The following is a 17639-nucleotide window of genomic DNA, read 5'->3' as shown; positions in this document are numbered from 1 at the left end:
GTTCTGTACCCATCAAATCATGTGCACATGATGTACGAACTTGTTCCTCTACCAACTCATTAGAAGTTGATAACAAGACTTCCAGGGAGTTAAATGTAGACTCTAAGTGTCAGAAAAGGTCATTCCTTAAGAAAAGGATACGAAATAATTATAGTAACCCTGAGTATCATAATTACTATGATTATATATCTGGTACATGGCATAAATATCAACCCGGAAAAATGCATGCAAATTTCTCTGCATATCATGCCACTTGCTAAAAGGACGGCTCCTCCCCATGTGTATATAACTTGAAATCGGGCAAGTAATGTGTTGATATGATGTGTATCCAGGGTAATCTATAACCTGTTTCAGTAAAAGTTGTGTCGTACTCTCCTACTACTCCTCTTTCTTCTTGAATCATTTGTTTCCAGTATGTCCTTATGGAAGTTTGAATGATGAGAATCTTGTTTCAAGTGAAGATTGCAGATTTGGACAGATGGATGACAACCTAAAGGAATCATCAATAAACTGTGCACTGCATCTTGGCAACACTTTTCAGGTACTGTGTAGTCTATCTTCACATATTTGCCTTCTTTTCTTAGGGTTATGTGGACCTTTCCTCAATAAGTTCACGTTTATTTTTGCGTCCTCACAAACCAATCTTGTAAACCTTAAGTCCTTTCGAAATCGTTTATATACCATTCCTATTGAGTTGAGATATATCACTCTAGGCTTCTTATTATCAATGGCTTCTTTTTCATGTTCTTGGGATTTACCTGAAGACTTCGTTGATAACGCGGTGTATTTCGAGTTCGATAAAAAGAAAGGAACCTTTGTTGAAGTTGAAGGATCTTTTCCTTAATCTCCTGATTCCTACTCAGATATTTGGGAGAAGATTTCAGCTGATGTGGTTCTTGATGTTCAACAACTTGTTAATGCATAAGTGTCTTGATATGGTAAGATCTGAGTTGAAAAAGGTTAATCCTGACCTTGGTTTCATGAAAAATCATGCAAAAGATCTTCCCAACAAGGATATCCTCTCTGAAGATGCAGAGGATGTTGTTGATCACAAGCTCAAGGATCTCAAAGCTCATGAGGATCCCAAATTGGCTAACTGATGATACTTCATGTTCGGTTGACACAGTATCTTCGCTTTGTTTTGCTTTTTAGCCGATATTTTTGTCTAGTAAATCTTCTATTTTCTTGTTTTGTTTAGAAGAATAACTAGAGTTTGGAATAGCCATTATTGTGAGTACACATAGCTATGTCCAACGTTTTCATCTTCATGTTTTTAGATTTATTTGTTTAAATTCTAAAGTTTTTTTTGGAAGATGATGATTGCAATTTTAATCTTTATGATTTTATATATTGCAATATGTTATGGGATATGTGTTTTTGCGTCTGTGAACTATTATTGTCCCATACGATGTCAAAAGTTATCTCGGTTATATGTCGATATGCCTGTATTGATACAAGATCGATGAACTCTAGACAAACAAAAGTTAAGCCTGTTATCTCAATTCTTTGATGAAAGATAGGTTAAAATATTTTGTTTACAAAGATTATGTCTATTATATGTCGTTATGCAAATAGTGATGAAAATAGAATGTGTTAGAGCACTGCTCGGTTGAACCCACCAAGCGTTGGTATGTCAAGATTGGTTGTCATATTTAGTTCCAAAACTCGAGTCGCTATTATGTAAACTACAGTCAACTTCGATAGGTTAGACTAGAAATGATAGAAGTATTGTGCTCTAGTTACTCACAAAGATCTGAAGATGGATTGAAGACAACAAAGACATCTTCCTTCAGCTTGAGGTTAGTATCTATGACTTGACTTGTTCCATATCTATCTTGTGTCTTTCAAATCTTTTAGATCGAAAACATAACATGCAAAATTATATTATTATGAGAAAATTGTCAAGGAATTTATCAACATAATCCATTGAATGCTATTGTGATTATGTATGGGTATGAGGTGACGATTTTATCCTAGGGAACAATGTTTACATGTGTTCTAAGGAAGTAAGTTCATAAACTTTTTGGTCAACCGAAAAGGAAATTGCCAGGTGTTATTGGTTTTGTTATTCATTGCATATCTTATGAAGAACCAATATGTGTGATTGATTATAACCTTTCACAACTTGTTTATGTTGTTGGTAGAACTATTCACAAAGGCCTGACGTATGTATTGTTATGACTTTTATTAGTGAAACCGATCTTAAGTGATCACCTGAGATGGTATGATCGAGTTTGTGTTGTGTCTGACCAAATCTGGGTAAAGGGGAACCGATCCTAGTAAGAGGTGTAGTACATCACAAAGGGGAATCGATCCTTATAAGAGGTGCAAAAGGGGAACCAATCCTATGAACATGTGCAACAAGTTTTCTTATTAGGGGAATGGATCCTATGCACATGTGCAGTAAGTTTTCTTATTGAGGGGAACAGATCCTATGCACATGTGCAACAAGTTTTGTTGTTGGGGAAATAGATCCTATGCACATGTGCAGCACGGCTTTAACTATAGGGAACCGATCCTCTAGACATGTGCACCAAATTACAAGTTAGATATATATATATATATATATAAACCGATTTTGGAAATATATTGCATATCTTGAGAATATTTTTGGTTTTGGAAATTCCTTGGTGTCCAAACTTCCTTGACTATAAATACTTGAAGTTTGCATTTCTAACAAATTAATCCTTCGTGACAGCAAACTTCCTCGGTTATGTTGTTACTGGTGTAGCCGCCTATTCGGAGAGGAGAGTAACCTGATTAGGCGAAATCTTACGGCCGCTCAGTTTAAAGTCTTCTTTGGGATTGAGAAGCTCTAGCCTGTACCGTTGGTGGGAAACTAGAAGATTGCATTGTTAATTCAGTTTTTCGAATATTGATTTGTTTGACTAACGGTTGTTGAATCTTTGGTTGCACCTAGTTTGTTTATTCTTGAGAACCTTCTCTTCTGGTATAAGGCTCACTCAAACTAGATCAAAGATCAACGTTTCTACGGATCTAAGTCTTACTAGATCCGTAAGATAGATTCATTGATTGCCATTGTTAACAGACTCCGTTCTGTGCGACATATCAATAAGGAATCAAGTTTGTTTTTGAAGGTTGTTACTTTGAAGATTAAATCGAAGATTGAAGACTTTGAAGATTTGAAGACTTCTGTTCTTGTGTTTTGATTTTTAGTGTAACTTTCTGTGACTTTATTTTCGGGGATCAAAGAGGTTGTTTATTTTCAATAAACATAACCCTTTTTAAGATAAACAAGTAGTTTGTGATTCTATCATAAACCTTGTAATCAAGACTGATTATTTCGGTGATCATTGTCTTGTTTGATCTTGTAATAGAGGAACTTCAGATCTGGTAACATGTCTTAAAAATTGGAGAATCCTTAACTACGCTTATATCATATATTTCGGTATTGTGATTAAAAAGTGATTTTTGTTACCAAATAGTTTATCCTTTACTGTTTGGAATACGATCTAAAGGAATCATGTCTTGATAGATTGAACCATTAAGAAGATAGATTAGATTTAAGTCCTAAAGAGAACGCCTGTTCTGCTAGGATATCTAATATCAAATATCTATTAAGAACTTCGGTTCTGCTAGATATTATCAAAACAAATATCTATAGAGAACTTCGATTCTGCTAGATATTGTCAAAACAAGAATACTACTGAAGCTGAGTAACTAGGATTTAAGTTTACTTAGTAGTGTCTACACGAAGTTGCAGGTTTAATTTTTGTAGCGTTTTAATTCATTGGGTATTCAAATCTGGACTAGGTCCCGGGGGTTTTCTACAAGCTTGTAGTTTTCCTCGTTAAAAAAATTCTGGTGTGTGTGCTTTACTCTATTTCAGCATTATAATTGTTTTCATATTATAATTAAAGTAATTACACTTGTACGTTAACTAGGCACTTGATATTTATTTTCTAAGGTTTCGGTTATCAAGTGAACACTTTGTTGTAGTATTGTCTCGATTTCATATTCATAGACGATCACACAAAGTGTATTGGATTTCTCCACTTGTCTGATATAATTATTCACGTGTTAGGCCAGTCCGGACTAACCCTATTTCAAGTGGACACTGTGTTGAAATATTCCTTGAGTGATTGTTGCTCCAAGAGGTTTATACACGGTAGAGATTGAATAGGTTGTGATCAAACGAAAAGATTGCGGTGTATTTGGGTACCCTCGCTTTTTCAGAATGAATCTTTGTATATGCCGCGGTATTGATCTTTCCCTAATCCATATCTTATGTATATACTGTTAGAGCATAGCTCAATCGACCTCGCATGCGTTGCCATATCAAGCATGTTTGTCAATGTTAGTGATCAAAACTATGAGTCTTGATTTCTAGCTATTATAGCTAAGTCTCGGACTAGGATAGAAAAGTGTAGATGAGCTCAAGGACTTCATGGCGATTCATCATACAACGACGAATATCTACTCAAGGAACCGTGGAACTTCATCAACAAAAAGGTATGTGGAGACTTGAACTTATATATCACTCAAAATTCTATCTATTCTATCTCCTACTTCTTATGAGACAAAAAGTCGTATGCTATATAGACTGGATCATACTCATTTGACATTTCGAGCTGAGTATTCACTACTTATCTTTTTCTTGAAATCGTGTGTTGGTAAAGCGTTTCTCTTTGATCAAGTTTATCTTCACCTAGTGACGAAAGTCATCAAAAGTTTCAATTACTTTGAGAATTGCTCTGACGTGAAACAATCTGTGGATAACGGCTATATAACGTCCTCTGAGAATGTCTCAATGATTGGAATGAGAGTTTAGATTACATAACCATGTATTCCTTAATCCGAAGTTTTCAAACTTTGTTGATTCAGAGAAACCGGAGGAATTGGCTTTGCCAAGTCCGCGAACTCAGTTTGCGAACTCAGTCCGCGAACTGACGGAAGTTCTCTTGCCAAGAATTTCTGCTAGGATTTTCCAAAAACTCGTTTGCGTGTTTAGTCCGCGAACTCAGTCCGCGAATTGGCGGAATTCTCTTTGTCGAGATTTTCTGCTGAGTTTGGAAAAATCTGTCGGTTTCCATAAGTCCGACAACTTGTTTGTGAGCTTAAGTGGTTATAATCTAAAGATGTGCTCTGAATATGAAACTTAAATTACTAAGGAATGCTTTATGCAAACCGTGGTTATAAAGTTCATGAGCCGATTCAATCGAATCGAATCATCTTTGTTTCAATTGTGTCTTGTGTAGTTACATATGATCTCATAGCTATTGAACAACTCTCTAACTAGTTCATTTGAGTCAATTGAACTAGTTATGGTGAAGAAGAACTAGGTTAATATGAATTTCTCATATGGTTAACCTTTTGGGTTACTATGTTGAACCAACATACACGTACACGTTTGGGCATGGTTTTCACAAACCCAATAAACGTCTACCCAAGTGTGTGTGACAAGCTAAGTTTTCGATCTAACGGTTGAGAAATATTAGCTTGAATCCAAATCAGGTTTTCATCTAACAGTGAATATGGATTGCTTTGTAACTAAGGAAAAACCCTGATTTGAAGGCTATATAAAGGAGACATCTAGTATTGTGCAAAAATAATCCCCACACGTCTGTGTGATACTAGTGCGCTCGCTAGAGTCGATTCTCCTTTAACCTTTGGTTTTCTTCTCTAAAACCAGGTTAACGACTTAAAGACTTCATTCGGATTGTGAAGCCAGACCGATACTACTTTTATCGTAGTTGTGTGATCTGATCTTGCATCTTCTATCGTACGAGTACAATCTTTGATTGGATTGAGATCGTGAGAGTTCTTCGATAGGCAATATAAAGAAGTCACAAACATCTTCGTCTCACTGTTTGTGATTCCTCGACAAACCTCTTGTGTAGTCAAGAAGGATTGTTGAGAGGTGATTGATTAATCTAGGTTGTTCTTCGGGAATATAAGACCGGATTATCAATTGGTCCTGTTCACCTTGATTTTATATCTTAAGACGGAACAAAAACCTAGGGTTTTTCTGTGGGAGACATATTTATCCTTTGATAGACTTTTCTGTGTGAGACAGATTTATTTATTATCAAGTCTGCGATTTTGGGTTGCAGCAACTCTTAGTTGTGGGTGAGATCAGCTAAGGGATTCAAGTGCGCAGTATCCTGCTGGGATCAGATGCGTAGGAGTACAACTGTACCTTGGATCGGTGGGAGACTGATTGGGGTTCAACTATAGTCCAGTCCAAAGTTAGCTTGTAGTAGGCTAGTGTCTGTAGCGGCTTAATACAGCGTGTATTCAATCTGGACTAGGTCCCCGGGTTTTTCTGCATTTGCGGTTTCCTCGTTAACAAAACTTCTGGTGTCTGTGTTATTTCTTTTCCGCATTATATTTTATATATTTTAAATAATACAGGTTGTGCGTTAATATCATCAATTGGAAATCCAACCTTTGGTTGTTGATTGATATTGATTGACCTTGGACATTGGTCTTTGGTACCGTCCAAGTTATCTCTCTTTGAGAAAGACTCGCAGTTTTTAATTTGCTTGAGTAAAGATCAAATCGAGAGATTGAGATATAAACTCTTTGATATATCTTTTTATTGATTGAGTCTAACTGTCTAGTTGATTCTCATAAAAAGTATATTGGAGTTTGTCCATACAGATTGCTAAGCGAAATATTGGGTGGTTTTGTTAGACCCCCGCTTTTTCAATTGGTATTAGAGCAGGCAAACACACTAAGACCTCATTAGTCTGTGTTTGTAGCGATCCGACTCTATGGACAAGAGTACTATCTCTGATAAATGCGTCACCGGTAATAAAGATTCTCTCTCGTCTAAATCTATTAAAGAGAAAAGTTCAATCTCGAATATAGAGAAACCTTGTGGTTCGACGAGACAGACAAACAATGGCATGAGTGTTCATGATTACCCTTCGAAAGAGACCTTCTCTTCTAATGAATGGGCTACAACTGAAGAGAGTAAATTGATTCTAAATCTTGTTAGAATTCAAGCTGTTAGAATGAATCAGTTAAAACACCATGTCAATGTTCTCCTTGGTATTGTAAGAAATTGCAAAGTCCATGGCAATGCTGAAGATCAATCTTCATGCTTAACTCTTGAGGCTTGCCTCGAAAAAGATGCCTTGGATATTGAACGTCGTTTGAATAAACTCTCCGTTCAAGGGTGTTCAAAGCAATCTAACATATCAAGAACTTCTGATGCTTTACTATCGGAAGTAAAAACAGGTGTTCCTAATGCTACCACCAAACTTGGGACATTCTGTAAAAGAGACAAATATTCTGATGATAATATTAAGACAACATCCTCAAATCATTCTTATGATCAAAAGGTATGTCTAGTCTGTGAGACCAAGAGTTCTGTTAGACAAAACATAAACTCTAAGTTGAATAAAGGCTCCTTAGTTCAACTGCAACACACCCTAGATTTGATTCTCAAAGGTGTGACTGACATCCGTATGATTGAACCAATTGGATTTCGTACATATCCTTTGTATGCTACAAGGAAAGTCAGTACAGTGAGTTCCTCCAATGCTCAAAGGCAGAATAGACGTCTTAATAAACATCGTCCTAAGGAGGTTCAACGCCCTGTCTCTAAAAGCAACCTTGTTCCTGTTGAGAAACTCATCCCAGAAGAAAGTAAAATCGATGAGATGAGAAAATACATTAAAGAGATAATTATAAGATACAAAGAGATTGACAACAGATTATCTTCTTCCTCATGTCAAGACACTTCTGGTAAGAATTCTAACTAAGTCTCTTATTTTAATGACAGTAAATTTTATGATAATTTCTCATGTCAGACAGGATCTCTCTCTAAGACTAAGAGGAAAAACAAACTTAACCAAAAACACAAAACTCTTAATGAGCCTATGGCTCGTACTTGTGTTAATTAATCACAAGGTTCGAGAGCTTACTCATAAAAAACCCTGTTGAGTAAGTTTTTTAAAAACATGTATATTTATTGCTTTCATCTGATAAGTTAGGCTATTTTCTTATCGTCCATAGCAAAACTTATGTTGACAGATCCGCCAAGAACAAGTATTGGTTAAGTCAAAATATTTTGTTGCATAGAGTCTTAAAATTTGTGTTTAGGTCATGTTTTCAAATGCCTTAAGGGCTTTATTTTTAATGGGTATTTGTTGTACTCGAACGGATTCTGTTCTGACCCGAGTCAACGTTTTTGATAAAACCCTAAATGGTCGTCCCCAAGGATAAATATCCAACTTCTTAGGGGTTACAAGTCACGTACGTGTACTCCTGGTTGTTTTCGGATTTTCAAGAATATCTTCCTCCTCTTCTTGTTATGGTGGTTTTGCAAAAGGATTTCTTGACAAAGGTGTTGAGGTTGATTCCAAGAGGAAGAGAACACTTGTAGATGAAAATCGTCCCAATGCCTCATGCTTCTTTTCCTATACTCATGAAGATGCTGAAAAGGATGATATGATTTCTGCTGAAGTTGTTCATGACTTTCTCAAGTACTTTGGGGAAGCAAAACAACGCTTGTTGATACTCTTAAAGGTCTTGATATGGTGAAAACTGAGTTGGAAAAGGTTGTGTCTGACCTTGGTCTCATAAAATCTCAAATCAAGGATCTTCGAAAAGAGAATCATCTCTCCGTTGATATTGAGAAGGCTGTCAATCACAAGCTTGAAGACTTCTTGTCTCGTATGGATCCTGAACCTCCCGTGTTCCTGTTCGCGGTTGAGGATACACCGGAATCCGTTTCCCTTTAGCTTGTCCTCTGTTTTATATACCTAGTATGTCTTCTTTTTGGATTAGTTGGAAGAATAACTAGCGTTTTGAATAGCGAAGATTGTGACTACACATAGCTATTGTTGTTTTCATCTTCTTATGTTAATTTTTAGGTTTATTAGTTTTTAAATTATAAAAATTTTTGGAGGATGATATTATTGCGGTATTAATATGTTTTGAAGTATTGCAATATTTTTATGGGATATGTATTGTTTGCGTCCGTGAACTTGAAGGTCCCATATTGTGTCAAAAGTAAAGTCGTTCATAAATTGATATTCGTATTGATGAAAGGACGAATGGACTTTTGACAAATTACAAAAGTTATGCCTATGCAGTCATTTAATTGATGGAAAATAGGATGAAATCTTTTGTTTGACAAGGATAAAGTCTATTATGTCGTTATGCAAATTGTTATAGAAAATAGAATAGATCCTTGTATGTTATCCACGGTATTGATCTTCATTGATCCATTTTGTTATGTTTTACCGTGAAGGATCCATTGTGTACCTTATGTTGAGCACCTTACAACTATGTCGATTAATATTGGCCTTGTTCGTTGTTCCATGAGATGCTATATGTTAAGCATTCTTGAACTAAATTAATCATCTTGATTGGTTATTTAGTTATTTTCTCCGAAAGTCTTCTTTTGTCGAGCAAAATCTTTTGACAATTAAATTGATTGCTTCGGTAATTAGTTTGGTTGTGTATTCCAATAAGATTAATTATAGGTTCTCTTGTAATTAATCTAGTTGAGTTTTTCATATATTCCACAAGTTCTTGTGTTGAGCATATGAACGACTATACTAATCATGTTCTATTGGTTGATGTAGTCGTATATTCCGTAAGGTTTTCCTTATGTTGAGTATTTTAACGATTAAGGTAGTCATCTCTGTGTGGTTATCTTAGTTGTAGCTCCATGAGTTTTCTTATGTTGAGCACAATCAATTAAATTGACCACTTTTGTACTTTGATTTAGTTGTGTATTCCGATTAAATTAATCATGGGTTTACTTGTGATTAATTTGGTTGAGTTTTGGATATAAAAAACTATTTTCATGGTTTTTGGTGTCCAATTAAAAAATCCTTCTTTTCTTTCGAAATTAAGGTCGCTCTTGTTGTTATTTCGGGAATGACATCAAATGGGGGAGAGTTCTTTTGAACTTGTGCTTAATGGTAATATCTTGTGGGATGTGCGGCTGTGGAATTTTACAGGGGTTATCTTGTATCTTAAAACTCATTGATGAATGCATTTAGCTTCGGCTTTATGATTGCATCTAAATTAAGATGGTATGTATTTTTTCTTTTAGTCTATGAAATATCTCTTGTGGAAATTTCATTATGATCCCGTTCTTTTACCTTTGCCAATTTTATTGACAAAAAGGGGGAGAAATAATGTAGTTCACACTACAAATACATATGGTTTTCGGATCATTGTGTAAGGGGGAGTGGTTTCCATGACCGAGATGAAGTATTGACTAAGGGGGAGTGATACATATCACCATAGTATTGTTGTTAAAATCGTGATGCAATTGGACTTTGATGTTACATAATGATACTATGACACTGTATAATAATAATCGAGAATCTCGATTTCTCTCATTGTTATAGCTACAGATCTTCAACAACGGTGGTGCTAAACTTACAACCTTTGGGATCATTGGAGTACTAAGAAGGACGAGGATTTCAAGGAACGTTGAAGATTAGACTATGGAATAGGAGCCACTAAAGTTTATCTTTTTTGTATTCCATATGTATTAATAGTTTTTTCACTAAAATTGACAAAGGAGGAGATTGTTAGAGCATAGCTCGGTCGACCTCGCATGCGTAGCTATATCAAGCATGTTTGTCAATATTAGTGATCAAAACTATGAGTCTTGATTTCTAGTCTATTATAGCTAAGTCTCGGACTAGATAGAAAAGTGTAGTTGAGCTCAAGGACTTCATGGCGATTCATCATACAACGACGAAGATCTACTCAAGGAACCGTGGAACTTCATCAACAAAAAGGTATGTGGAGACTTGAACTTATCTATCACTCAAAATTCTATCTATTCTATCTCCTACTTCTTATGAGACAAAAAGTCGTATGCTATATAGACTGGATCATACACATTTGACATTTCGAGCTGAGTATTCACTAGTTTGTTTTTTCTCGAAATCGTGTGTTGGTAAAGCGTTTCGCTTTGATCAAGTTTATCTTCACCTAGTGACGAAAGTCATGAAAAGTTTCAATTACTTTCAGAATTGCTTTGACGTGAAACGGTCTGTGAATAACGGCTATATGACGTCCTCTGAGAATGTCTCAATGATTGGAATGAGAGTTTAGATTACATAACCATGTATTCCTTAATCCGAAGTTTTCAAACTTTGTTGATTGAGAGAAACCGGAGGAATTGGCTTTTCCAAGTCCCCGAACTCAGTTTGCGAACTCAGTCCGCGAAATGACGGAAGTTCTCTTGCCAAGAATTTCTGTTGGGATTTTCCAAAAATTCGTTTGCGTGTTTAGTCCGCGAACCTAGTCCGCGAACTGGCGGAAGTCTCTTTGCCGAGATTTTCTGCTGCGTTTGGAAAACTCTGCCGATTTCCTTAAGTCCGCGAACTTGTTTGTGAGCTTAAGTGGTTATGATCTAAAGATGTGATCTGAACATGAAACTTAAATTACTAAGGAATGCTTTATGCAAACCGTGGCTATAAAGTTCATGAGCTGATTCAATCGAATCGAATCATTTTTGTTTCAATTGTGTCTTGTGTAGTTACATAAGATCTCATAGCAATTGAAAAACTCTCTAACTAGTTCATTTGAGTCAATTGAACTAGTTATGGTGAAGAAGAACTAGGTTAATATGAATTGCTCATATGGTTAACCTTTTGGGTTACTATATTGAACCAACATACACGTACACGTTTGGGCATGGTTTTCACAAACCTAGTAAACGTCTACCCAAGTGTGTGTGACAAGCTAAGTTTTCGATCTAACGGTTGAGAAATATTAGCTTGAATCTAAATCAGGTTTTCATCTAACGGCGAATATGGATTGCTTTGTAACTAAGGCAAAATCCTGATTTGAAGGCTATATAAAGGAGACATCTAGCATTGTGCAAAACTAATCCCCACACGTCTGTGTGATACTAGTGCGCTCGCTAGAGTCGATTCTCCTTTAACCTTTGGTTTTCTTCTCTAAAACCAGGTTAACGACTTAAAGAATTCATTCGGATTGTGAAGCCAGACCGATACTACTTTTATTGTAGTCGTGTGATCTTATCTTGCATATTCTATCGTACGAGTACAATTTTTGATTGGCTTGAGATCGTGAGAGTTCTCCGATAGGCAAGATAAAGAAGTCACAAACATCTTCGTCTCACTATTTGTGATTCCTCGACAAACCTCTTGTGTAGTAAAGAAGGATTGCTGAGAGGTGATTGATTAATATAGGCTATTCTTCAGGAAAATAAGACCGGATTATCAATTGGTTCCTCTTCACCTTGATTTTATATCTTAAGACGGAACAAAAACCTAGGGTTTTTCTGTGGGAGACAGATTTATCCTTTGACAGACTTTTTTGTGTGAGACAAATTTGTTTATTATCAAGTCTGTGATTTTGGGTTGCAACAACTCTTAGTTGTGGGTGAGATCAGCTAAGGGAATCAAGTGCGCAGTATCCTGCTGGGATCAGAGGCGTAGGAGTACAACTGTACCTTGGATCGGTGGGAGACTGATTGGGGTTCAACTATAGTCCAGTCCGAAGTTAGCTTGTAGTAGGCTAGTGTCTGTAGCGGCTTAATACAGTGTGTATTCAATCTGGACTAGGTCCCGGGGTTTTTCTGCATTTGCGTTTTCCTCGTTAACAAAACTTCTGGTGTCTGTGTTATTTCTTTTCCCCATTATATTTTATATAATTGAAATAATACAAGTTGTGCGTTAAGATCATCAATTGGAAATCCAACCTTTGGTTGTTGATTGATCCTTGGACATTGGTCTTTGGTACCGTCCAAGTTATCTCTCTTTGATAAAGACTCGCAGATCTCCATTTGCTTGAGTAAAGATCAAATCGAGAGATTGAGATATAAACTCTTTGATATATCTTTTTATTGATTGAGTCTAACTGTCTAGTTGGTTCTCATAAAAAGTATATTGGAGTTTATCCATACAGCTTGCTAAGAGAAATATTGGGTGGTATTGTTAGACCCCCGTTTTTTCATATACTGAAATGCTCCATAAGGTTTTCTTGTGTTGAGCATAAAACGATTGAGTTAATCATTCTTTTATGGTTAACATAGTCGTAGCTCCGTAAGTTTCTTATGTTGAGCATGTTCAATTAAATTGATCACTTTGTGTTTAATTTGATTGTGTATTCCAATTAAATTGATGATGGGTTTACTTGTGGTTAGTTTAATTGAGAATCTTGGATATAGAAAATCATTTCATTATGCTTTTTGGTGTCCAATAAAATCCTTCTTTTCTTGTAAAAGTAAGGTCGCTCTTGTTGTTCTCTCGGGAATGACATCAAATGGGGGAGAGTTCTTTTGAACTTACGCTTAATTTCCATATCTTTGTGGGGAGTGCGGCTGTGGAATTATTTAGGGGTTATCTTGTATCTTTATAAACTCCTTGATGAATGCATTTAGCTTCGGCTTTATGATTGCATCTAAATAAGTTGATATGTACTTTTCTTTGGTCTTGAAGCGCCTTCGTGGAAATTTCGTTAGGATCCCGTTTTCGTACCTTTGCCAGTTTTATTGACAAAAAGAGGGAGAATTAATATGTAGTTCACACAACAAATACATATGATTTATGTGTTTTACGGGTCATTATGTAAGGGAGAGTGGTTTTCATGTTGAGACGAAAGTATTGACTAAGGGGGAGTAATACATATCACCATAGTATTGTTGTCGAAGTTGTGATATAAGAACTTTGATGCTGTGTAATAATACTATGATATTGTATAACAATGATCGAGAGCTTTTGTTTTCTCATTGTTATGGCTACGGAACTTCAACAACTATGATGCTGAATTGAACATCTATGGAATCATGGGAGTACTTGGAAAAGACGAAGTTTTCGAGTAATGTTGAAGCACCAAGGAGATCAAGCATGTGGACGAGAAGCTACAAAGTTTTATCTATTTTGTAATCCATATGTATTGATAGTTTTGTCACTAAAAATTGACAAAGGGGGAGATTGTTAGAGCATTGCTCGGTCGAACTCGCATGCGTTGCTATCTCAAGCATATTTGTCAATGTTAGTGATCTAAACTATATGTCTTGATTTCTAGTATACTTATGACTAAGTATCGGTCTAGGATAGTTAGGAATAGTTGAGATCCATACTCCATGGTGATTATCTTACGAAGACGAAGAACTACTCAAGGAACCAGTGGAACTTCATCCGACCAAAAGGTATGTGGAGACTTGAACTCATCTGTCACTCAAAAGTCTATCTACTCTATCTCCTACTCTTGAGACAAAAGTCGTATAAGTATGATAGTTTTAATACATACACATTTGCTATTTCGAACCGAGTTTACTTGCCTATCTTTTTCTCGAAATATGTGTTGGTAAGCTTTTTCTTTAACCATTTTCATCTTTACCCGTGACGAAAGTCATGATGACGTTTCAATCTTGAAAATAGCTTTGATGACGATAGTCGATTCTTTATGTCTAACGACTATTATAACATTATAGAAGAATGTTTCAATGATTGAAATGTAGAGTTGAGATTACGTAACCAACTATGGATATAAGCATATATAGTATGTTCACACATTAGTGTATAAATCCATGTACCGGAAACCAAGTGTGTGCATATGTGTGCATACGGTATTGGTGAAGGAGACAGGTTGGGTACGCGTACCCGTACGCGTACTGGCGGAACTTTTCCTCCCGGAAAATTCTGCTGAGTTTGGAGTTTACGAACTCATAAACCAGTCACCTTAGGTACGCGTACTGGCGGAACTTTTCTACCCGAAAAATTCTGTTGAGTTTGGAAACCAAAAGCCAACTCAAATCCGATAGCTAAGGTACGCGTACCCAAGATGGTTATTTCTCTAATCGGTAGCTTCATGAACTTAAACAATAAATCAATAAGGAATGCAATCTTTGCAAATCGTGGCTATATTGTTCATGAATTGATTCAAATGAATCAAACCGATTTTGTTTCAATCGTGTCTATGTATAAAGATCTAAGCAATTGAACAACTCTTGAACTAGTTCTTATGAGTCATTTGAACTAGTTATGAGAAAGATGAATACAGTTAATATGAAAGTGCTCATATGGCTAACCATTGGTTAACTATTTGTGAACCAACTAAGTGTACACGTTTAGGTACGGTTACTCAAACCTAAATGAATACATTTCATTTGTGTGTGATACATATTTGTTTATTGAAGTCTTCGACTTTGGGTCGTAACAACTCTTGGTTGTGGGTGAGATCAGCTAAGGGAATCAAGTGCGTAATATCCTGCTGGTATCAGAGGCGTAAGGAGCGCAACTTTACCTTGAATCAGTGTTATATTGATTAGGGTTCAACTACAGTCCAGACCGAAGTTAGTTTGTAGTAGGCTAGTGTCTGTAGCGGCTTAATACAGTGTGGTGTTCAATCTGGACTAGGTCCTGGGGTTTTTCTGCATTTGCGGTTTCCTCGTTAACAAAATTTTTGGTCTCTGTGTTATTTTTATTCCGCATTATATTTTGTTATATAATTGAAATATCATAGGTTATGCGTTTGTATCGATCGATTGTGAAATCCAACCTTTGGTTGTTGATTGGAAATTGATTGATCCTTGGATATTGGTCTTTGGTACCATCCAAGTTTATTATCCTTGTATTTGATAAAGACTCGCAGATTCTTATTTGCTTGAGTAAAGATCAAATCAAGTGAGAGAGATATTAACTTCTCGATATACTTTTCTCTAGATTGAGTCTGACTGTCTAGTTGATTCTCTAGAAAGTATATTGGAGTTAGTCCATACAGATTGCTAATCGAAATATTGGGTGTGGTTGTTAGACCCCCGCTTTTTCAGCTACGACCCAAAGTCAAAGACTTTAATAAACAAATCTGTATCACACATAAAAGTCTACAGGAATAGATAAATCTGTCTCCCACAAAAATACCTACGAGTTTTGTTCCGTATTTTGATAAGTCAAGGTGAACAGGAACCAATTGATATACCAGACTTATATTCCCGAAGAACAACCTAGAAATATCAATCACCTCACAATAATCTTAATCGACTAGCGAAACAAGATATTGTGGAATCACAAACGATGAGACGAAGATGTTTGTGACTACTTTTCTATCTTTCCTATCAGAGAAATTAATCTCAAGCCAATCCTTATGATTGTACTCAAATACGATATAAACAGCAAGATCAGATCACACAACTATATAGTAGATAGTTGGGTCTGGCTTCACAATCCCAATGAAGTCTTTAAGTCGTTAACCTACAGGGTCTCGATAGAAACCTAAGGTTAAAGGAGAATCGACTCTAGATTACAACTAGTATCACACAGGAGGTGTGGGGATTAGGTTTCCCAGTTGTTAGAGTTCTCCTTTATATAATCTGCAAATCAGGGTTTGCAATCTAAGTTACCTTAATAACAAAGCATTCAATATTCACCGTTAGATAAAAACCTGATTAGATTCAAGCTAATATCTTTCAACCGTTAGATCGAACTTAGCTTGTTATACACACATGAAATGTAACTTCATTTAGGTTTGAGTAACCGTACCTAAACGTGTACAAGTCGTTGGTTCAACGGTAATTAACCATAGGTTATCCATATGAGCACTTTCATATCAACCTTATTCTTCTTTACCACAACTAGTTCAAATGACTCAAATGAACTAGTTAGAGAGTCGTTCAATTGCTTAGATCTCATAGAAGTATACAAGACACAATCGAAACAAAAATAGTTTTGATTCACTCAAATCGATTCATGAACATTATAGCCACGGTTTGAAAAGATTGCATTCCTTAATATATAAATGTCTTAGTTCACGAATTAAACTGTTTTTAGAAAATAACATACTTAAGCGCGCATACTGGTACGCGAACTTAAGTACCCGGATTAAGTTTATTTTCAGTTCACAAACTCCAGCAGAAATTCACGGGATGTGAACTTCCGGCAGTGCGCGTACTGGTACGCGGACTTTAGTTCCGGTTATCCTGAGCAGCAAAGTACGCATACTTTGGTTCAAGGATATTGAACTTACACACATATGAGTTGTCTCACAATTTTTATATCCAACCATGGTTATTTATTCTAAACTCTCATTTCAATCATTGAAACATTCTTAGAGGACGTTATATAGTTGTTGTTCACAAACGATTTTTCGTCAAAGCGATTTTCAAGTGATTGAAACTAATATGACTTTCGTCACTAGTAAAGATGAACTTGGCCAAATCGAAAGATTACCAACACATATTTCGAGAAATAGATAAGCGAGATAAACTCAGCTCGAAATAGTACATGTGTATAATCATAGTCTATATAGCAATACAACTTTTGTCTCAAAATAGGATATAAAGTAGACTTTTGAGTGATAGATAAGTTCAAGTCTCCACATACCTTTTTGTCGATGAAGTTCCACCAGTTCCTTGGGTAGTTTTTCGTCTTTGCATGATGAACACCGTGGAGTCTAGAGCTCAACTACACTTTCTATCCTAGTCCGAGACATAGCTATTAGTAGACTAGAAATCAATACTTATAGTTTTGGCAACTAAACTTGACAAACAAGCTTGAGACAGCAACGCTTACGAGTTCGACCGAGTAGTGCTCTAACAATCTCCTCCTTTGCAAATTTTAGTGACAAAACTATCAGGAATTCAAGCACTCCAATGATTACAAAGATATTCAATGCAACATCATCGTTGTCGAAGATTCGTAGCCATAACAATGAGAAAACAA

The sequence above is a fragment of the Papaver somniferum genome, chromosome 3 (assembly GCF_003573695.1).
Source record: "Papaver somniferum cultivar HN1 chromosome 3, ASM357369v1, whole genome shotgun sequence".
NCBI classification, from domain to species: domain Eukaryota; kingdom Viridiplantae; phylum Streptophyta; class Magnoliopsida; order Ranunculales; family Papaveraceae; genus Papaver; species Papaver somniferum.
The sequence above is the reverse complement of the archived record's forward strand: the minus strand, read 5'-3'. Positions refer to the sequence as shown.